Source organism: Rousettus aegyptiacus, unplaced genomic scaffold, assembly GCF_014176215.1.
Source record: "Rousettus aegyptiacus isolate mRouAeg1 unplaced genomic scaffold, mRouAeg1.p scaffold_m13_p_12, whole genome shotgun sequence".
Taxonomy (NCBI): Eukaryota; Metazoa; Chordata; class Mammalia; order Chiroptera; family Pteropodidae; genus Rousettus; species Rousettus aegyptiacus.
In genome coordinates, this window is record NW_023416287.1 from 19083125 (window position 1) to 19106164 (window position 23040).

The 23040-nt window shown below is 42.3% G+C and overlaps 1 protein-coding gene and 1 pseudogene across 1 annotated transcript in view; one reads left to right on the plus strand and one right to left on the minus strand.

The window, feature by feature from the left end:
• Positions 1 to 23040, minus strand: part of CHMP4B (charged multivesicular body protein 4B) — a 40997-nt gene that overhangs the window by 15404 nt on the left and 2553 nt on the right. The window lies entirely within an intron of this gene.
• LOC107519471 lies at positions 5003 to 5773 on the plus strand (annotated as a pseudogene).

The window sequence follows — 23040 nt, forward strand, 5'->3', positions numbered from 1 at the left end:
CATAGAAACAGACACGGAAAGGCAGCCAAAATGGGAAGACAAAGAAGCATATGAGAGAACAGAACACATATCCAGATATAATGGAGTCAAGTAATCTAACAGATGTAGAGTTCAAAACACTGGTTATAAAGATGCTCAATGAACTTTTGGGAAGTGTAGATAAGTTCAGTGAGAACTTCAACAAAGAGATAAAAAACATAAAAATGGAAATGGAAATTATAAAAGGAAACTGGTCTGAAATGAAGAACACATTATCTGAGATGAGCAGCATATTAAATGGAATAAACAAAAGAATAAACAAAGTGAATAAAGAAAAGGATCAAATGCCCTATCTAAAGGATGAAAAAGCCAAGGATATGCAAGCAGAATGGCAAGAGATAAGAAGCCAAGACTATAAAAATAATTTAAGGAGCATATGGGACACTATTAAGGGTCAAAATATCTGTCTGATCAGTGTAGCTGAAGAAAATCAAGATGTTGAACAGCTGTTTGAAGAAATAATGATGGAAACTTCCCTAACCTAGTGACGGAAGCTCAGAGAATTCCAAAAGTCAGGGATTCAAAGAGGCCCACACCAAGACACATCATAATTAAAATGTCAAAGATTAAATACAAAGAAAGAATACTAAAAGCAGCAAGAGAAAAACAGATAATTACTTATAAGGGAACACCCATAAGAATGGCAGCTGATTTCTCAAAAGAAACTATGCAGGACAGAAGGGCTTGGCACAAAATATTCAACAGGATGAAGACCTAGAATCTACAACCAAGGATACTTTATCCAGCAAAGATATCATTTATAGTTGAAGGATGGATAATGAGCTTCCCAGACAAAAATAAGCTAAAGGAATTTATCGCCACCAAGCCAGTATTACAGGAAATGTTGGAGGGACTTCTTTAAGAAGAAAAAATACAAAAGACTCACTTCGGATTAAAAGACACACAGACTAAACGGAATATATTGCCTTGATGGACCTAGAAGGTATTTCAGTCAGACGGAAAAAGATAAACACTATATAATTTCACTTATATGCATGCAGAATCTAAGGAATAAAAGGAACAAACTAATCAAAAACAGACTCACAAATATAGTGGACAATTTGGTGATGGAGAGAGGGAAGGGGAGCTTGGGGGCCTGGGAGAATGGAGTGAAGGGTTAAATAAGTACAAATTAGTAGCTGATGGATGGTTATAGGGATGGGGAACATGGCATAGGGGATGCAGTTAGCATTAATACATTGGCTAGGTGGAGGGCCAGGGGAAGGAGGGAACAATTGGGGGGATGGTTTTATGAACTATATAGATGTAGTTCATAAACTACATCTTGTATACTTGAAACTAATTAAAATAAATAAATTTTAAAAAAGAAATGAGACAAAGAGCAAATGAAATCCAAAGCAAGCAGAAGAAAGGGAGTGAGGATCAACGTGAAAATCAATGAACTAGAAAACAGAAACAATACAGAAGATCAAAGAAATAAAAATCTGGCTCTTTGAGAGGTAAATACAACTGAACTTCTAGCCAGACTAATCAGGAAAAAAATTACCAATATCAGGAATGACAGATATGACATCACTACAAATTCCACAGATAGTAAAAAGAAAAGGGAATATTTTGAATAACTTCATGCCAATAAATATGACCACGTAGATGAAACTGACAAACTCCCTGAATGACCCAAATCCATGCTCCTACTACATCAAGAATTAGGCCTTGTTCATGACACTTTGCTATGGAACCAGGAGTAAAAAATGATATGGTCTCAAGGGTGAAGGAGTTCACTAACCAACAGAGAAATGGACAATGTGATATAACATAGGTAAGCACAGGGCACTGTGGGAGCCCAGAGGAGGGGAACCTAATCTTTGGAGCTATCACATATTTCAAAGGGATATATCACATATAGCCAAGAGGGATATATCCCAGGCAGGAGGAACACAGAGGCATGAGAGAATGGGGCATGAAGCAAGGAAAGATTTTTAAAAGCCCTAGAAAGAAAAATCAAGAACAGGCTTGTATGTCTTATAAGGAGTTGCTGGACTTTATCCCAGGGTTAGAGAGGGAAGCCATTAAAAGATTCTAAGCAGGACAATGAACGTGATCAGATTTGCATTTCAGAAAGATCCCTCTGGCTGCTATGGGGAGAAAGAACTGGCAACCACTGTAATACCCCAGAGGATTTGGATTTTAAGGGCCTGAACTAAGACCACAGTAGAGGGTCTGACCAGGAGAGGATGAGCTTGAGAGACACTAGGAGAGATGACTCCATGGGCTTGTAATCCTATTTGAATGTGCAGGGTAAGGAAATGAAGAGTCAGGAACAACTTCCAGGTTCCTGGCCAAGGCAACTGGATGGCTGATATGCCATTTCTCAGAGAGACCAGTGACTTAGGGAAGAGAAAATTGGGTCATGAAGGGAGAAACCATTCTCACCAGGTCTTTCTGTGGGACTGTGGACTTCAAAATTCAAATGAGGACCTGAAATTTGAATCAACATCCTCTAAATCCGTAAGATGAGAAAAAGGATTTCAGGGATGTCTGAGTAGGTCAAATCTTAAGAATTTCTTATAATACTGTAAAGAACACAGGATCCAAAGGTAACCTAATTACTAACATTTAGGCATGTGTGTGTCAGGAGAATATATAGGCATATGGTTATAATTTACAAAGACTATTTCTAGGCCTTGAAATAGGTAACTTCTGGAAGGTACACTGAGGGGCTGGGGCAGGGAAGACATTTTGTAAATTACGTGCCATTTATACTATATGTAATCAAAACAAACAAACATTTACTTAAAACATCAAGTATTTGCTAAAAACAGCTATGTCTGTCAGTGGAGCTGTGGTCTAGTTCAGCAGTAGAGTAAAGGCATTAACTGTTCTCATCTCCCCAGCCCCGCAACCTGCCAGGTCTCAGAATGGATGCTCTTAGCTGGGCTTACTCAGGGTGACCAGGTTCTTGGCTGAGACAGAGTGGAGCACAGCCCGCCCTTGGCTTCCGTTCCCAGGCTAGGATGAAATGTTTCTTTTCTGATTGGCTTTTCTTACTCTACTTCCAACTGAATCCGTGCCAACAAGAGCCCCCTCTGCCCAAGCAAGCATGAGAGCACCCTGGCAACTGAGATGAGAACAGAGGTCTGGGAGCTAGGGTTGTTTGTAGGGAAGTGGGAAGGGGGAAAATGCCAGCAGAAAAATACTTTCTGGCATTTTTCCAAAGCAAAAGAGAAAAACAAACCCTTTTCTCCTTTTAGAATCAGAGACATAAGGGGGTTGTAGAGACAAATCACCCTCCCCTACCCAAATGGCAGCAAGGGAAGAAGGGCAAGAGGAGCCATAGGAAACTTGTGTCTTTCAAGAAAAAAAAGTGGTCTTGCCTTGCCTCCCCCCAAAATGGGGGCACAGACCCTCAGAGTCCTGGAACCATAATGTATATCTCTATTTTCACACTGCCTGTTAATTTAACTAGAATGTGAGCTCCTGGAGGAAGAACTATGTCTCCCTATCTCAGTATCCTTAGTACATAGTAGGTGCTCAGAGGGATGACTGGTTACACAAACACATTCTTGGAGAATAAATCTGACCTTGTTTGTACAGAGGAGAAAACTAAGACCCAGGGAAGTACAGGCGCAGAGTAGGTGCTCAGTAAACTGTTGAACGAAAGCCTGGTAGAGGGGCGAGCCTAGGACCAGAACCCAGGTCTCCAGGCCTACTCCACAAGCCCTGCTGGAAGTGGGAAAGAATGGATGAGCAGGAGCAGTGAATTCTACCAGGGAGGAAGAAAAAAGTACAGGAGAAACTATTTTCCAAAGGAACAACCTGCTCAGACTCCAAGCCTTTGCAAACAGACCATGCCTCCCTGGCCATAGGGTGGAGCAGGCTTGTGATCCAAGCTAGGCTAAACAGCCTCCTCTTTGATTATGGTAACTGGTTTAGTCATAAGCACATGACGCAAGCAGCCAATCAGACTCCTTCTGTGGGATTTTTCTAATGCCAGGAGAGAAATGGAGTAGAAGGAAATAGAGACTTTACCTCCCACCCCAGGATCCAAAGTTGTAAGTCAAAGCAGCCTGTAATCATGGCCCAGACTCAAGGGGAAATCAGAGAGAATGAGTCAGCATGCAGAGAGATCAGCTCCACCCTACTCTTTCCAACAGTCATGTGAGTCAATAAGTCCCCCTTCTGCAACGTAAGCCTGTGGGAGCTGGCATTAGTCACCAGCAACTAACCACTGGCAACTAAAAACAGACTGGCCAATTCAAGGACTGAGGTAGAACAGAAAAAAAGCAGAGGAGAGAAGTCAGAGCAGGGATCTTCAACTTGGGGTCTGTGGATCCCTAATACAACACATAAAATTTCACATGTCCTATAACATGTAGTTTTCTGAGGAAACAGTACTTACTGTATTTACAAAAGGGATGATCCCCTAAAGAGCTAAAAATGAGGGAGCTGGAGAAAAAGCAGGCAGATATTCCCAAAGCCAGAGCTTCCTGATGAAGATCTCTCAGAATTTCTTGATTAGTCCACCAAGTTCCATAAGTCTACTTCCTTACAAATTTCATCCCTCAATCCTGTTGCCCCAACTTCCTTCATGCCTTTCCCACTTCAACTGCCTCTGCACAACAAACCTGATATTGTCTTCTAGCTACTCTCTGCCCTCAGCAACTTTGATGCCTGGTTATTTACTTACTCCAAGTTCTGAGTAGGGTGACCATACTCAGGTGACCTAGGAAAACATCCTCGTTTTCCTAGGACAGTCCCAGTTGATAGCTGCTATACCAAAGTAATTATTAATGGCACCCCCTTGACTCTCATAAGTATATTGACTTGGATAACACAAGGTCACCCTGCCTCCCAGGAATCATAAGAATCTCTCTCTCCCCTTTATTCCCCAGCCACAGATCCTGTGTCACATGGTAGGGAGATATATACAACAAAAGTTTGGGGGCTTCAGGGCAAAAGGGCATCTTAAGAGGACAGGGCTGACTTCTGGCTGAGCAGCACCATGGCAGTCAGCAAGAACAAGCACCTTATGAAAGGTGGCAAAAAGGGAGCCAAGAAGAAAGTGGTTGACCTATTTTCTAAGAAAGATTGGTATGATGTGAAAGCATCAGCTATATTCAATATAAAAAAAAAAATTAGAAAAACACAAGTCACAAGAACTTAAGGGACCAAAATTACATCTGATGTTCTCAAAGGTCATGTTTTTGAAGTGAGCCTAGCTGTTCTTTGGAATGATGAAGTTGCATTTAGAAAATTCAAGCTAATTAAGGCAAAAACTGCCTAATTTCCATGGCATGGATCCTATCCATGACAAAATGTGCTCCATGATCAAAAAATGACAGACCATGATTGAAGCTCATGTTGATGTCAGGACTACTGATGGTTATTTGCTTCGTATATTCTGTGTTAGTTTTACTAAAAAACACAACAATCAGATTTGGAAGACCTCATATGCTCAGCATCAACAGGTCCACCAAATACAGATGATGATGGAAATTATGACCCGAGAGGTGCAGACAAATGACTGGAAAGAAATGGTCAATAAACTGATTCCAGATAGCATTGGAAAAGTCATAGAAAAGGCTTGCCAATCTATTTATCTGCTCCAAAAGTCTCAGAAAAGTCCAAGTGCTGAAGAAGCCCATTTCTGACCTGGGAACACTCATAGAATTCATAGTGAAGGTAGTAGTTCTAGAAAACCTACTGGGATGAGACAGGTGCTAAAATCGAATGCACTGATGGGGATGAGCCCCCAGTCCCAAAATCTGTTTAAAATTCAGATTTTTAATGGTGACAAATAACACCTATTTGTAATGTTTAAACAAAAAAAGAGAGCGGACAGGGCCATTTCTTCTCCTACATGCACCCTGGCCAAGGTAAGAGGGATAAGGTGGAGTTTGGCTAAAGTCCTATTTACTTACACACACACACACATACACACACACTCTCTCTCTCTCTCTCTCTCTCCCCCTCCCTCTCTCTCTCTCTCTCTCTCTCTCTCATCTTTGGGAGAACTTGCCTTATTTCTACACTTACCCTCCCTGGCTGAGGAGTCAGGTGGTTAACAATTCCCACCTCCTTTCTCATAGCCTTTGCTGCCCTTCCCAATTCTGACAGACCTGGATCAAGGCTGAAACATGGAAAGCAACATCAGCCTCTCCTTTCTTAGGGGCTGGAAAAGCCTCCCTTCCCATAGTTCATCAGCCTAAGCCACAGCTCCCAGCTCTTCAGCATACAGAAGGAAGGCCCCTCCAGCAGCTAGAGCAACCAGGACCCAAGAACACGAGGACTGTGTCCAGTGTAGGGCCCTGTGTGGTCAGCTGTGTATGTATTCTTGGCTGTAAGGGAACTGTGATGGGTGCTTGCTCACAAGGTTGTGGGTTGGACTGTGTGGGCTGGGGAAGGGAGGAGGAGGAAAGAGGATGTGGCTTTGAGTGGTGGTCCCTTCTCTGGTTCCTTCTCTGCTTGTCACCAGTGGTTTTTCTAAACACAGACCTTAACATTCCACACCCCTGTTTGAAAACCCTGCACTTGCTTTCATCCTCTGTAGCCTCCTTGGGCTTCCAGTTCTCCTCAAATGCCCTTCTCACTCTTCACCTGTCTAGATCCCACTGGTCTTGCAGGGCTGTCCAGGCAGCAGCTTCTCCATCACCCTTCTCTCCCAGACTGGTCTAGGACCCTTCTCCTGCATGCTTCTGCACCACCCTTGCTAAAGGCTGTAATGTCCTAATGTGATACTGTTACTGACACCCCCTTAGAGTAGTGAACCTCCTGGGGACAGTCCCTGATTCTGACGAGGTGCTCAAGCCCACAATTTGAATGAATGAGGAGCAATGCCTACAGTCTTGGTCAATCGCTCTGCCTCAGCCAATGGTTTTCAAGAACACCTGGGCTTTGGGAAAATGTTTTACAAGTTCTTTAAACAACCAAGCATTTTCTCCCAAGCCAGAGGATTTAAACCACCCAAGGACCAGCCGTCATTGCTTTTCCACATAGGAGTTTATTTGAATCATGTCTGACCATTAAAACTATCTCCATAGACTAAAAACCTCAGCACCAGCCTAAGACCCTTATAACTTTGGGAGAGAGCTCTAATGAGATTTTTATCCCTGCCAGTCCTCTGTGAAATCACAAGACCCCACTCACTGGTCTACTTCCCAGGGTCGATGCGAGAATAAAGAATCTGTTCCTGGCCTTAATCTCTGGGAATATAATGAAGAAAGTGATGGCAGTTCTCTATTTCTGTTCTTTGCAAAGCTTTTGAGAAATCATGCTAATAATAGCTGAGAAGACCCCTTCCTTATCTCTCTCCCCACCACACCTTTTATTATTTTCTGATTCAGGTCAAATCTCATTGCAATTAATTTCCTGGGACTGGCCAAATTCTAATGCTGGAATGAAATTCATTTTTATCGACAACTGCTTGAAATGACTGGGTCACAGTCAGATAATCCTCAGGTATCATGAGGTGGAAGTCAGGCAGACCTGGGTCCATATCCTGGCTTTATCCTTTACAATCTGGCGATCTTGGGTGACTACTGGGCTTTAACTTCCTTATTTATAAAATGGTATTAAGACAGTAAAATAATACTGGCCAGAACTACAATGCCTATCATCTAGGAAAGGATCAGCAAACATTAAATGAATGAGATTCTATGTAAAAAATAAAAATAAAAAAATAAATAAATCGTAATAATCACTCCTAAATGTCTCTTTCCAAGACTTATTAGTTGGGTGACCTTGGGCAAGTCACTTAACCTCTCCAAGGCTCACTGTCCATAAGCATGAAATAAGGATAACGACATCTGTAATCTTACTGGACCATATGATATTACAAGGCAGCATATGAAAGGCACTGGTATAGCACAATACCTGATAGACACTCAATAAATCTTCACTCCCTTCCCCTTCAATATGGCGAGAGTGAAAACCGAGGCTTAAAAGTTAACTTCCCCAAGATTGCAGTTAGTAAGTGATGATGCCTAAATTCGAACACAGTTTGTCTGACTCCAGAGCTCTTATTATTATTACTACTCCCATTTTACAGATGAGGACACAGACTCGGAGAGACCAAACAGCCAATCTCAATGGCAGACGTCAAATTTAAGCACCCTTCTGCTCAATGACTTAATTGGTAGAAAAAAATCCAAAGAATGAAAACAGATTGGGCAGAACAATGTGAATGTACTTAAATTAAAACGATAAATTTTATGTTGTATATATTTTACCACGCAGACAAAAAAAAAAAAAATAGATTGGTTCATGAGTTTGCTATCTAGTCTTCTCTTCTGAACACTATAGTTTATAACCATATATGTAAGAATAATAAAACTGGAGGACTAACTCCGAACTGCACAGAATAACCAGAAACCAACGCGGGGGAAGAGGGGAGGAGGGTGTAATAATTTCTGCTCCCTTGAACAATACACAACAGTGCTAGATTATAATCTGATTGTTTAGAAAAGAATGTAAAGAAAGGAATGGCCTCAGGAGTTCCCCATGTAGTCGATTAAAAAACAAAAAGATAAGGAGGATAAATGCTGAAAATTCTCCAGCCAATTAAAATCCTTAATTCTGGCCTAAGTAGTTCCCATACCCCCTTACTGTGGGGCTCCCAGAACTCTCCCCACAGATGACTGACAACCTCACAGTCTTCTCTGCCTCCCCACTCTCCCCTCCCCTCCTCTTTTGGCACTTTGGTCTTCTTGGCTCCAAATGCTGAGGAGAAACATCCAATGCTCCTGCCATTCCATTCACCCTCCACCTTTCTTCACCTGACCACCACCCTCTCCCAGCCAAACTTCCTGCTGAGCACTCCCTTCAGACCATCTCTGTACCCACCAGATATGACATCTGGTTCTGGTTCCAGGTCTCTGGTCAAATCAAAGTCTTAGTGTTCTTACCTATAAAAGAGGGGTGGAGAATGGACCCAGATGATCAAAGTCTCTTATGTTTCCAAGACACAGCAGTAACTCATCAGAACCTGAACAAGGTCAGCCAGGCTGAGGCACCCACCCTTCTTTCTTTCTTATCTACTATCTACACATGTACCAAGATACAGCTCTGTAACGTTCAAATGTCCTAACATGTTATCTCTTCATGCTGACTCTGTCTCAGGCACTGGTCTTCACTACTTTGGGAGACTATCTCTTTAAAGAAGGGGATCACTGTGCATCTACTTTAGACATGGCCATTTTCCTCCTACCAACCACAGAGCCATATGCCTTTATTAGCAATTAAAACAAAACACAAATTTGTTGCTCACACATGAAAAAAGGGTGGGGAAGTCCTTCTTGGGTCTGTTTTCACATAAGATATAGAAAATTCTATGTTTTAAATTACTGGATCAAAGCAGGCAGAGAAATTCTGGCCAAAATGAAAAGAGCACACTTGTGGTCTTATGGGTCTTATGAGCTTTAAAACCTGAGATAGAAGGGAAGTCAGCTCCTAAGAGACTTGGAAGCCAAAGAACGGAAGGGGAGTACCTCTTGTTTTTGCTTTCTTCCATACCGCCTATGTTTTCTCCTGCTTCCCAGAATAGAAGGCAAAACTGAGTAAATAATATAGATGCTGGTTTTTAGCTGGGCTTGCATCTTTCCAAGTACTCAACATGGTCTGAGAATGAAAAGAACTGACCGAGGAGGGACTGAAAATCCATAATATGGCCCCTTTCCTATATTTACAGACAGTGAAAAGACTGGGAAAAATTTTGTGTCTAGAAAAACATACATACCCTCTCCTACTGCAAGAGGCAGCCTTCCTCCTCTAAGCTACCTCTCTCAGCCCTTCTCACTTTCTGCTTTGGATCCTAGTCATAATCCCTGATGGGTTGTGAGCATGGGGCCAACAATGACCAGTTTCTATACTCCCAGCACAGAGCCCTGCACTGCTAGGTGTGTGGGAAACAGTGAATGAGTAACGGAAAGATAATATAATGGCCTCTAAGATTCTTAAAGGGGCCAGAGTAAACAAAACTGTTCTCTTCTTAAGTTCTGAGCTACTGTAAAAATCATCAAAACTGCGAGAGTACTGGAAATACTTTGATTCTGAATCTGGGTCGTGGTAACGTGGGCATAAATATTTGTAAAAATTCACTGAGCTGTACACTTAAGACTTGTCTGCTTTACTGTAAGTAACACCTCAAAAAAAAAAAAAATCAAGAAGCACCAAAAATTGCTATTAATATACCAACTCTTTCCTAGATCTCTTTATAGACTTCTTAATCCTCCTGAGTCCTATAAAAAGGGTTAAAAGTAGGAATTATTCTGATCCCTTGCACAGGAGGCCCTGGGACTCAGGAAAAGACAGCCTAGTTACACAGTCAGGAATGTAGCTACGAAACCCTGGGGCTTATGATCCTTCACCCAGACTGTACCAGCCCACCAAACCACCAACAGTCAGTTATAGCTCAAAAGAAAACAACCTCCTAAAATAGCAACTGTTTGCTCCATCTCTCCTGTCAGCTGGCAGCATGGCAACTTTAATTTTATTTTCAAAACCATTCTGGCAGGGCTGGGGATATGCCACCACAGTGTCTGTTGAGAAACAATGAGGCAGAACTCACTGGAATGAGGAGGCAGAAGCCATGGGTCCTACTCCTAGATTTGCCTTCATGAGCTGTCATTTTTAACAGGTCACCTAATCTCTCTGGGCCTTGGACTTCCCTCTGCATGGGCAAGATGAGCCCATAAAGTATGACTTTCCAGAGCTGCTTAGAAGACATAAATGTACTGTGAAAGTTAATGAATGGGAGAGAACTGGTTTAATGGGCACTAGTAGGGACTTGAGGTTTCAAAGACCTGAATTTAGAACCAGGTAGGTAAATGTCTTCTGTATTCCTAAGAGATTTAGCTATTTATGGTGGTGCCAGGGTTTTTACATTAAGCAATGAGGCCTTTCCAGGGAAACCAGCTACAGTCCCCAAGACTCCCAGCATCATCTTCAATCGCTATACTAAAGAGCAGATTTAATTAAAATGACTCAAGACAGACCAGCCCTCAGCAGCTGGTTCCTTTCTCCATTCCCCTCACACAGGAAATAAACTGCTTGCATCCTGTGGCCCAGCGGTGCATCAGTGAGGAAGTCAAGTACTGCCACAGGAAGCACACCCAGTCTGTTTAACTGGTCACCACTGGGCTTTTGTCCAGCAGAGCTTGAGTCTGCTCAGCCCCAGGTTCTATAGCACTGATTTGCCACAAGTCTGGCAGTCAGGTCACAAGCAGGCTGCTGACCCAAACAAGGCTGAGAAGCCAGGACAGATGCCCTCCAGTATCGTTGTTGCTTGCCTGGACAGAGACTCAGGGGAGCAGCTAAAAATCATTATTCAGCTTTGGCCTCTGAACCAGGTAATCAAAATGGAAAACTGTCAAGCACCTTCTACAAAACAGTCTGTGGCTGCCCTCAGCTTTTGCAATGAGCAGGAATGTACCCAAGCTATTAACAGACAAAAATGAATGCTGAGCTGCTCTATCTTTTTATGCAGCAAAACTGCTTGGAGCAACACCTGTTTCTCTGGAGGTTTACTGTACAGTGGTACTTGTTGACTCAGAGAATGTAAGAACAGAAAGAAATGTTAGCATTTATTTAATCCATCTTTCTTATTTTATTATTGAGAAAACAAAGGCCTGGAGATGGGAAGACACTGGCCTAAAGATACCAGTTGACAGGGTGCAGTGTCTATAAGTCCTAGGGCTCGGCCTGACCATCCTGGGTGATGGAGAAAGCACCTGGAGGACAGGAAAGCTAACAGGAAGCTGGGAGCTCAGGAAAGAGTTCTGGGGGGTTCATTTTCAGATATTTGTGACTATAGCCAATAGACTCTGGGATGAGCTCAAAAGTATGTCCTGAGAAACAGAGATCCTTGTCATCTGCCAAGTTAACTATAGTGCCCTCTCCCTCTCCCTGCCTCCCTTCTTCCCTCTTTCCCTCTCCCCCCCCCACCCCGCCTCTGATCAAAGATAAACAGGAAGGGAAGATTAAATAATCTCAAAGATCACAACTAACTGAGTGAGCCAGCCAGGCAGCTGGGAGTGAAACTGTACAACATGGGGCAGCCAAGGACCTGATTAATAAATGAGGCTGGGTCAAGCTAATTTAAGTAGGAAAGATTTGCCTGTTTAAGTCTGGCATGTAACCCGGGATATTCTCAAATGCAGAAAAGTTACTATTCTGTCCCCACGCAGCTGCCCAGGATGTGCTAGGCTTCAGGCTTCAGATAAAGCAGAAGAGAAACCAGGAAGAGGTAATGAAAGAAAAGGTGGTAACCCATGTATCCTCCCTGATAAGGGAACAGGTCCCCTCTACCCACCTCATACCCTCAGGCAGTAATGGGTAGAATGCCTACTAATGAGAAACTTCCCAGGGTGCTGCAGGAAAATGGTTGCTGGTGCCTAGCAAACTGCTCTCTAGAAAAAGTGTCTGTTCAGTATGTGCCTCACTAAATTCTACCTAACACAGATTCCTCAGCTTGGCCTCCTGAGAAGCCGCAGCCTACCTTTCCAACTCTCACTCTACCTGAGCCACCACTGTTCCTTATTCCATAATCCCCATTATTCCCTCCCCCCCCCCAACACAGCATATGCTAATCTCGGTACCTTGTTTTGCATAATCCCCCTGCCTAGAATGGCCCTACCCCTTCCCTCTGTCCCAAATTCTGCTTATCTATGTCCTATACAGTCCCTTCTCAGGGAGTCTTTCACAGTGGGCGTTCAAAATGTTGGCTGGATTGGGCAGAACTTAATCTAATGTTTTCTCTCCATCATCTGACCATCCTGGGGTGCCAACCAGAGTCCCAGCTCCTAAACCTGAGAGTAGCTGCCTCTTTTTCAGGGACCATTTGTGTGGCCTAGCCTCTCTGCCTCTTACCTCTGAAATAAGAGTAACGGTTCTTGTCAGAGAAGCTGAGTGCTTCAAGTTTAGAGGCTCCAGAAACACAGATTCCCAAATTCGAGGCCATTATTTTAAACTCCCCTTAGACCCATGCACCATTTACCAACTAATGCTAGGAACTTAAAGCTTGTTTCCAGCCAAATACCTCCTCTTTTATCACAGATGCCCTAGTGTATAGCTATTGAGAGAGCTACACTGAGGACTCTGGGTAGCCTACTGGTTTTTTATTTCCAGAGTGTGGAGATTCCCATCTCAAGTGTAGAACTAGTTAGTTCATGGTTTCAAGAAAGGCCCAGAATTTTAGGCCTGCTGTTCTCTCAAATGTCATGGTATAATGCATCAATTGGCTCCCAACCTATGGGCTATGAGCCCACTGGGTTCATAGTTATCACTCCACTGCTCTGTGAATGTGGCCACCCAGCACTGCCTGTGCACTACATGATGAATACATATATCACACAAGGATAAAAAGAACTACCACTTGAACACCTACGATCATTCATGTCAGACACAGTTCTAGGACAGAGACACAAATAGTAGGTATTCAATAAATACTGATTGAAAGGAATTATTTATCTTCTCAATCGATAGGTACTAAAAGTACAATTATTATCACATGGCCATCTCTGATTTTTTTTTGCAATTAAAAAAGGCTCCTTCAACCTGAAACAACTGAGGACCTCTGGGTTGCTGAAAGAGTCCTAGGTGGGAGGGATTCAGATCTGGGTGCCAGTCCTAGCTAGACTCCCAGAAAGTAAAGCCAGGAAGCCCTGAGCTGTCCCTAGACAACTCAGAACAACAAAAGCTATGATTAAAAGTACTCTGCTCTTTAAGACCTTTCGCTCTCAGGCCAGTCTCTAAGCTCCAGCATTGCACCTGCGGGTCTTCACCAGCCCTAGCAGTAGTTCTCAACCTTAGGAGCTCCTGTCCACCAGGAGACAATTAACAATGTTTGGAGACATTTCTGGTTGTCACAACTGGAGAGGGATGCTATGGACACCTAATGAGCAGAGGCCAAGGATGATGCTAAACATCCTGCAATGCACAGGACAGCCCCCCACAACAAAGAATTATCCAGTCGAAAATGTCGATAGTGCTAAGGCTGACAAACACTGCTCTAGAGGCCACTGAGAAAACTAGCTTATTGTGATGAAAGAAATGGAAAGGAGACTGAGAAATACACAATGCTAATGTTGTAGCAGACTGTGAATAAATGAATACAACGAATAAAGGTTCTCACACCATTCCAAACAAAAATAATCTTCATTTTCTCTCTGGCATTAGTCCCACTGTGTATAAGATGATCCAGTCACTCGATGGACCACCATGTTTATCCTCTTTAACCTGACCGACACTCATTATTGACACACGGCCTTGCTGAAGCTGACAAGGGAATCTAAGAATGAACATTATTAAGAGGGAGGCAGGACAGTGCAGGAAAGCACTAGACTTGGAGCCTACTGAAGGGTTCTAGCCTTGACACAGTCCCTAGGAAAACCACTTAATTGCTTTGAGCCTTAGTTTCCTCCTCTGCCAAATGGAGTTAAAATCACACCCTGCTCTACCCACCTTAAGTTTCTCTGAGTTTCAAAATAAGATCCCAGATGTGAAAGTGCTTTGGAAGCCAAAAAACCCTGTACAAATGTGTATTCCCCTGCAAAATAACAGGTACTTGCACTGTGGAGGGAATATTATAAAAATTGATTTCCAATGACAGGATTTTGTACACTGATAAGTTATGAACACTAATAGCTATGATGTCTTGGCCCTACGAGAGCACCAAAGATACCAGAGCCCACTGTGATGTGGCCCACCTCAGGATGCCCAAGGCTCCTCAGTCAGCCCTGTGACTCACGTAATCTGAACCTCAGCCTTTTCATCTCTGAAAGGGGTTGGGGGTGGGGGTGGGGTGTAATACCATCTAATGCATGGGGTTGTTGAAAAAATCAAATGTGATAATTTGTAAAGTGCATGGCATTTCCCAAAGATTGGGGAATATTTTTACTTTCTGAAGATTTTTCTCCTGAAAAAAATATTTTTTTGCTTTGAAATATAACAAACTTTTTTAGAATGATGAAAATAACATAAGGAATCGCGCTCCTATATTACTATCTGTCCCCCTCCAAAATTACCACTAAAATTTAAGCATGAGAAGGCTTATCTGCAGCTACAACCCCTGCAACACTGTCTGCTAAGAGCAAAAGTTGAATGCCAGGCTGATATGAGTTCTCTACTTGGACATGGCCACAGAAGGCTATCAGAGCCCATTACAATTCAGCACCCAAATTTACTTCACACTTGGTAAACAATCTGCAACTACATCCTACCTTTGTGCAAGATTCTAAAGGGAGAAAATGCCCCAAAGAAGTGAAAGCAAATGATCTACCTGATGGAGAATTAAGAAACTAGCAATCATCTGAGATTTAAATGTCACCGTTGTCAATGTTTCTAAATCTAATGAATTCCGGGGACACTGAGTTGATCAAACTCCTCACCCTAAACTAAGTCTTTCAGGTGGCCTCGTCTAAGTAGGAACTCTTCTTCAAACCTCTGCAGAGAACTGCAGCCAGTACACCCATGTACAAGTCTTACTTACTTTAGCTTTTACAACTATCAGGTCATATACAAGTAAAAACAAGGAAGAACTTATAGTTCCTCCGTATGCAAATGGTAAATGATCCACTCCTCAGATATATTAGCATCTGCTTCCACTTGTGGGAAGACAACTGTAAAGCAAATTTGTAATAATTATCGGAATAAGCTGTACTGTAAACTTAGTATTCTAAAGCTAATTATTTCATAGCTAACCTATATTAAACATTTATCCGTTCTTATGTCACCTCAAAGAAGCTTTTGATTCAAAATAAGTGCTTTTTAAAAGTACTGCATGTATTTGCATGTTCCTGGTTTTTCTCTTAAAAACTCTTATTAATTCAAAGTTTCAAGCACTCATATATTTTGAGTTCCTTTCTGCTCTAACATTCTAGTACTTACCAAATTAACTAATAAAACATAGATTCAAGAAACACACACACACACACTCCACTGCATATCCTAAACTCTGAATTCTGACTATGCTTCTAGAACAGATCACACTGTATCTTGATTATATTTGTTGACTTATCTGCCCCTTTAGCAGATTGTGAGCATGTTAGAGGCCATAATGACCCGTCTTCATCTGCATTTATCCAGTAAACCAGGACAGTATCTGGCCCACAACTCGTTAATATATGCTTATCAAATGGACTCATGAATGAAGCAAAAGCTTCTAACTACCTTCTTTTAAAATGGACCATCTGAAATTAAATCCAAATGTCTACCTGTGCAGCACTAAGACCAAAAAGATTTGGGATCTCAACATCAGAGTCCCTAAACAATGCACGGTAGCCAAATCCATTTCAAAGCTCCTAGTTTCCTTTTCTTAAACACACTACTCTTATGCAACACATCTAGGTGAAAGCAAACATTCTGCAACTTCCAGTTGTAACTAGATCTGAGGTGAGGTCAAATACCAAACATGAGTGTTTATACCAAACCCCCACCCCATAGCTGCCTACTCCTTTCAGGACTAACACAAAGACCACACTGTCACCCCCAACTCTAAACTGTGGCAACTGCTCTCTTCAAATCTCCACCGAGCTCCATTTAGGGTGTCCCTGTAGATGGCACTTAGAACCAATTTAGACTTTAATTACTCCTGTCCTAGGTTTATCCCCCCAATAAGAATATGGGCCTTTTAAGAGCAAGATCATAAGGCAGGGCTTTATACCAGGGCAAGAAACCCTGATTGGGTAAATGTGTGAACTCCAACTTTGAGACTCACAGAGCCTCCCAACCTGAGCAAACTCAACTGCCCTGAGTGTTCGATGGGAGAAAATTTCCTCAGTGGGCTGTGCCAAGCTCCAGGTCCAGTACCTGAGCAACCTACTGTTGGATGCTTTGATGCCTGCTCGCGCACGCTCTCTCTCTCTCTCAGATGAAAAGAAAAGATAATGTTCTTTGGTGGGTTTTAACCCCTTTAGAAATGCTAGTTCAAAAATTCATTATCACCCCCCAAATTCCAGAAAAATGTCATCTTATAGAATCGAACAGGGCAGATTCGATGGTGAAACGTCCTGCTTCATCATCCCACCTAATTCCTACTCTCCTAGCTGAGAAGCTGCTTGCATTTTCTAGTTTTACTTTATCCATAAGCTCCTGAAAGGAACACTTTACTTAGGATGGTTGTAAGACTCCAGTGAAAAAACACATGGGCTACTTAGTTGTAATATCTTTTATCTCTGAGACAGCCACAGATCTGTTCAACTGTAGGATCCATTGGGCCAGGCTGTGTCTTTTTCACTGCCTGGGAATCCCTGTGGCATCTCATATGGCTCCTAACACAGAACAGGCACTCAGAAAACACCTATCCCTCATGATGCAGAAAACTGGTAGATCAGATCAGTATCAATGTCATATGACATTGATACTGATCTGAACAGAACAGGAAACCACTGCAAAGCCCTGAACCAAGAAATCAGAACTCACTGAAAAATCATTTCTGGTGAAAAAAGACATGACTTAAAAAAATAATTTCCTAGCTTCCCCAGGTAGAGTTCATTTCTCTTCACCTGGGGTCCTTATGGCACTCTACACAAGTCCCACTAGGTGGAAATTCTTTCCTTACCAAGTGGCCCCCCACACCAGGCAGTGGTGCTCCCTAAGGATGGAAACTGCCTCTAGCTTATCACAGGGGGTTGTCTGTCAGTACCCAACAACCAGTGGGTCCTCATGACTGAAACCCTGACTGAAAGCTTGTCAGTTATCCAAACGAGTGGCTTCTTTAATGAAGAAGGCTGTTATCCTATTAGCAGGACATGTGCTTCAAGTTCTTTTTCAAGAAGGGGAAAGTAGACTTCTACTGAACCATCTGTGTTCTGAGGCCTCATCAGATATGGAGGTAACTGAAGGTATCTGGGAATACGGTGAGCTAGATAAGAGTTCAATCTTTGAGCAGCAAAGGGAGTAAGCAAATTCACCAGGGAGACAGCACCTCTGAGTCTACAGGAATGAATACTGACCTGGACAGATGAAAAATGCCCAATATGCTAATTTAATCCCCACAATAATTATAGAGAGGTGTCTCTCAAACTTTGATGTGGATATAAATGCCCTGGGAACCTCATAAAAAAGTAGTTTCTGCTTCAGAAGGTCTGGATGGGGTCTGACAGTCCACATTTCTAACAATTTCCCAAATGTTCCCACAGAGGAGATTTTAAGTAGCAAAGTTGTATAGTAAATATTGTATCCTGTTTTTGCAGCTGAAGAAGCTGATGCTCAGGAATATGAGGAGACTTGCCCCAGACCACAAAACTAGTAAGTGGCAGAAGCGGAATGTGAATTCAGGTCTTCCGATCCCAAATCCAGCGCCTTTTCACCATACCATACTGCTAACCTTTTGAGCTAAACAGCCACAACCACAGAGACGTATGGCTTTCCTGCATCCCTCAAATAAGCCTTACAATCAGCTTGTAAGGAAGAGAGAGGAGGTAGAGCTAGAAATACCAGCTACGGGAGAATCAAGCCAGCCAGATGCTCTCGTTAAGCACTTAAATCCTTCAATCCTTCAGCTAAAACTCCCGAAGAACCAAACAAACAAGGGGTTGCTAGATAGTCATTCTTTTACTAATGAAAGGCCTAGCAAAGTATAATTGCATTTCAAAAAAAAACAAACAAACAAACAAACAAACCTGTCTCAGTGATATGGGAATGATCTGGGCCATACAGTACGTAGAACCAAATTAATTCCTAAACAAATGTCTAGTCCTGCATGTTGTGGGCTGCACTGCTCAGACCTTGCTGGAATATTCGAGTATTCAGCTCTACCCATTCCACACCTTAAGAGCAACACTGGTGAGCAGGAGAACATTCAGAGGAAGGTAACAAGAACAGAAAGACCGACCAGGCAACAGAACAACAGTCAATGGAACCGAGAAGATGTGTCCTAGAGAAATGCAGGCTTAAGATATATACACCATCTTCCTTTATACGTCTTGTCCAAGTGGTTTCAATCTGTTCTCCAAGGCCCCAAGAAACAGAATAAGCAACCTATTTTCTCAATGAAAGAAACACAGTTCACAACTGTCTAGTATCAGAGGTGGGATCTGCCACCTTTCTAACTCCAGATCCCACCATCTCTCCACCACCCCAAGCTGCTTCCTTTGGAGCAACTACCCCAATCTGTACAGAAGGTAAGTACTACAAGAAGACAGATCTCAGTTCCAAATAAGAAAGTGATTTTATAGCCAGAGCTGTCCAAAGACAGACTATGCTATAGTGTGGGAGGATAGAGTACCCAATACAAATCCTGTTAGCAGAGAGGTTCAATCAGAGGCTAACTGCTTGGCAGGAATAATGCAAAGGGAATTTGGGCATTGGATGGGTGGCTGGGTGCGATGAACCTGCCGACTCTCAAAGACGAATTAATCTCTTCCTGCTGCATTTTCCTCTAACACATCATTTGTACACTTACCATAGTTGCTTTTTATCAGTTACTTGTATAAGTATCTCTTTGTCACTGAACTGTGAGCACTTGTAGGCAGAAAGTAGTGTCTTAACCATCTTTATTTCCCTTACTGTACCTGAGATAATACCTGGGAAACGAAGGAAACATTCACATACCCGCTATGTACTAGGCACTCTGCTGAGCACTTTACATACATCAACTTATTTCGTAGCTTCATAAGAAACCTAAGAAGTGTTGTTATTCCTTTTTTAGAGATAGGAAAATTGAGACTCAGAGTCGGTAAGTAAATGCCAAGGTACCACTGGTGAGTAGTGAAGCAGGCATTCAAACTGAGAAACTTTTTGCCTATATACCATGTTGCCTTCCTCCTAGAAGGAACTCAATAAACATCTGTTGATTTGAGACAAATACCTTAAAAACAGGCTAGTACTATATCCAGCTAGGTCTGTTGTTGTTTCCTACTGCTACACTTAAATTTCCTTTCTAAGTATAACCATTCATACTCAGAATGACCAATCTAAAGTTGTTTTGAATATTCTCTCTCTCGCTTTTTACAAGGCAGTGAGTGGCAGAGCACAAAATAATTCTGGGCAAGAGGACCAAGTTTTCATAAACTTTCCTTTCCAAAGGAATTTCTCAAGGCCTCAAGAGCTCTGCCCTTCTTTCCGCTCAGCCCTGGCTCCATCTCAGGGCTGTGACCACGTAAACAAACCAGCTCCTGGCTTTCTGCCTCAGAAATGTACACGCACACTAAAACCCAACTCAGGACAATTCAGACTTTCCCTGAGCAAAACAGCTTGGCGCAAAAGTCTTCACATTAAGCTAAATCTCCAAACAAACTCTATCTTGAATTTCGAATCACATTATAAACCTACTGGCAGGCACTTAAAAATATTTAGTCTCCCTGCCAAATGGGGCAAATTCAAATTTTGTCATTTGAATCAAAGGTGCCAGCATGTTTGGATAGCCAACACATATGGCCCCTTTGACACTCCATCTGTCTTGAGAAATAAACCAATCCAATCTAGCCAACCATTTCTTCAAAGAAGAAACTTCAGTGTCATCAAGGGAGATTCTCACTGCTCAGTTCCCTGGGTGGAATTAAGGTTTTCCATCCCAGGGCCTCTGGGAGAGGAGATCCTGCTGGCACATACACCATTAACATGCTATGATTTTCAACCTGATACCTTTATTCCAGAGAATCAAAAGGCCACATTCACTATAAATTTAACTTAAGATGTTTCCCCACATGCTACTGTGTTAGAGCAACTTTATTAAACATAAGAGCTACAATGGCTCCAGCAATGAGTAGGACTTAATGAAGACATATCTCCTGTGAGCACCTGGCCTCTCTGCACCCATCAGACATTTTCAGCTGAACCTAAATTAACCTATAAATGAACTGATTTGCATCCATAAATCCAAAAGAAATGTACCAGTGTAGGGTGTTTGAGATACCCAGTCTCCATTTCCCAATCTCATACAATTCTCTTGTTAGACTAAAATATGACTCTTTCTACAAACTGTTTTCATCTTTATTAAAACAGGAAAAAAAAAAAAGAAATCTGAACCACCTCGGGTAGATATTTCATAACTAGTTATAATGCCTTCAGAAGAAAAGAATATCTGAAATCTGATTATCTTTCTTAGGAAGAAAACCAGTTGTTTGGAAAAGTACCAAAAAAGACCTAAGTTTGGGTGACTTTTGTCATTTCACCTAGACTGTAATCCTAGTTTCTATCCAGTTCTCAACTTTTTCTTTTCAACAATCAAACCAAAGATGTCTGATCAATAACTTCATCAGAAAAGGAGAGTATACTCAATATCCACAACATGCCACACTCTTTCATATATCATCTTAGCTAATCTTCGCTATAATCATTTGAGATTAATATTATTTCCACTTTATAAAAAAGGAAAGTGATATTTAATTCCCTTGGATGGCAAGGATTGTGTCTGGTATGTCTATGTTCTTAGCACTGAGCTCCCAGCACTGAGTACGTGGCCTAGAACAATTTAAGAGCCTGCCACATGCTTAAGAATGAATGCTAGACTAAAGGAAAGGAAAAGAAATTTGGAAAAAATGTGTGATCTAAGTTTTGCTTTAGGCCATTAACTGAAACCACTGCCTGGAACACACCCGCACACTGTAAATAATCTACCTAAGCTTCAGAGGTTTGTTTCAAAGGACAATTTATCATCTTTTCAATGTGTATGCCACAAAGACAGCATCCATATTTGGCTATATGCTCCACAGGGCAGGGCTTGGTCCTGTCTCACTCTTTTTTCTCCCACTCAGCACCACACCTTGCACAGGTGGGCGTTTAATGACCTGAGCGATGACGAAGGTTATGAAGACACTTTCAGCCATCATGGTAGTAAATAGAACACAAGAGCCACAACCACCAGAAGAACTGGTCTCCGAGTCAAATTACATCCTCTTTCCAGCCTCATTTTCCTCCTTGTATGATGGAAATAACAGAAGATACTCACTAGATTGTTTTCATTCCTTTAATAAATACTTACTGAGCATTAACCACATGCCGGGCACTGTGCTAGGTGTTGGGAACACAGTGATAAACATGATCATCACAACCTGCCTCATGGAGCTCACAGTCTCTCTCAGTGGATGCCATAAGACTCATATAAAAAGAGGAGTTTTACAAACTTCAAAGAACTATACCATTATGAAGTATTATTGTTCCTCCTCTATTCCCCAACTTGGTTAATGGCATCGTCCTCCACCTGCTGTAAACTTGGGAATCTTCCTCAATTCCTTCATCCTGCTCACGGTTCTAATCAATCACCAAGCCTCTTCTGATCCTCCTTCAGAGAAGTCTCTGACATGTATTACTTCTCATCTAGTTTTTCATCCTTCTACTCTAGGCCCTTTGCTCTTACCTGAATAATTACAAGTCTCTTTGTAATAATGTTAACAGCAAGTATTTATTGATAACACAACCATATGGCAGGCATTGTACTAAAGGCTTTGCATGTATAACATAATTTAATCTAACAGTGTAAATATTAGTACCCTTATTTACAGAGGAAGAATCTGAGATGCAGAGTAACCTGCCTAACGCACACACAGAGCTAGTGACAAAGCTACAGCTCAAACTTGTATCTATGAAATTCTATCCTTATTGCTTACTGGGTCCCTGCCCCCAGTTCCTTCCTGGTCAGTCTAAACTCCTTCCTTATGCTGCTGCTGAGTGTTCTTTTAAAAATCCAAGCTGATCTGTCTCTTCTGCATGGACAGTCAATGGCTCCTCACCATCTCCAGGTCAAGGTCTAAACGTACAGGCCACCCCTGTGTTATCTATCTGCTGTTCTGCCACACTCTCACAGCTTCCCAAACTCCTTGCTGACCCACCTCACATCTCCCTCCTCTGCAAAGCCTTCTATGCCCTTTCACCTCCAGAGAAACCTCCTCCTCTTTAGCCTCACCCCCAAATACACACTCATGTTTTATCACTGACTAGTATGTTTCCTTTCCTTCCTCCCTCCTCCCTGTCTCTATCCCTCCCTTCCCTCCCTATCCTTCCCAGTCCCTCTCTTTCCCTCTCCTCCTTCATGTCTTCCCTCCCTCCCCAGCTCCTTTCTCTCCCTCTCCCCTCCACTCCACCCTCACCCACCCCCACCCTGCC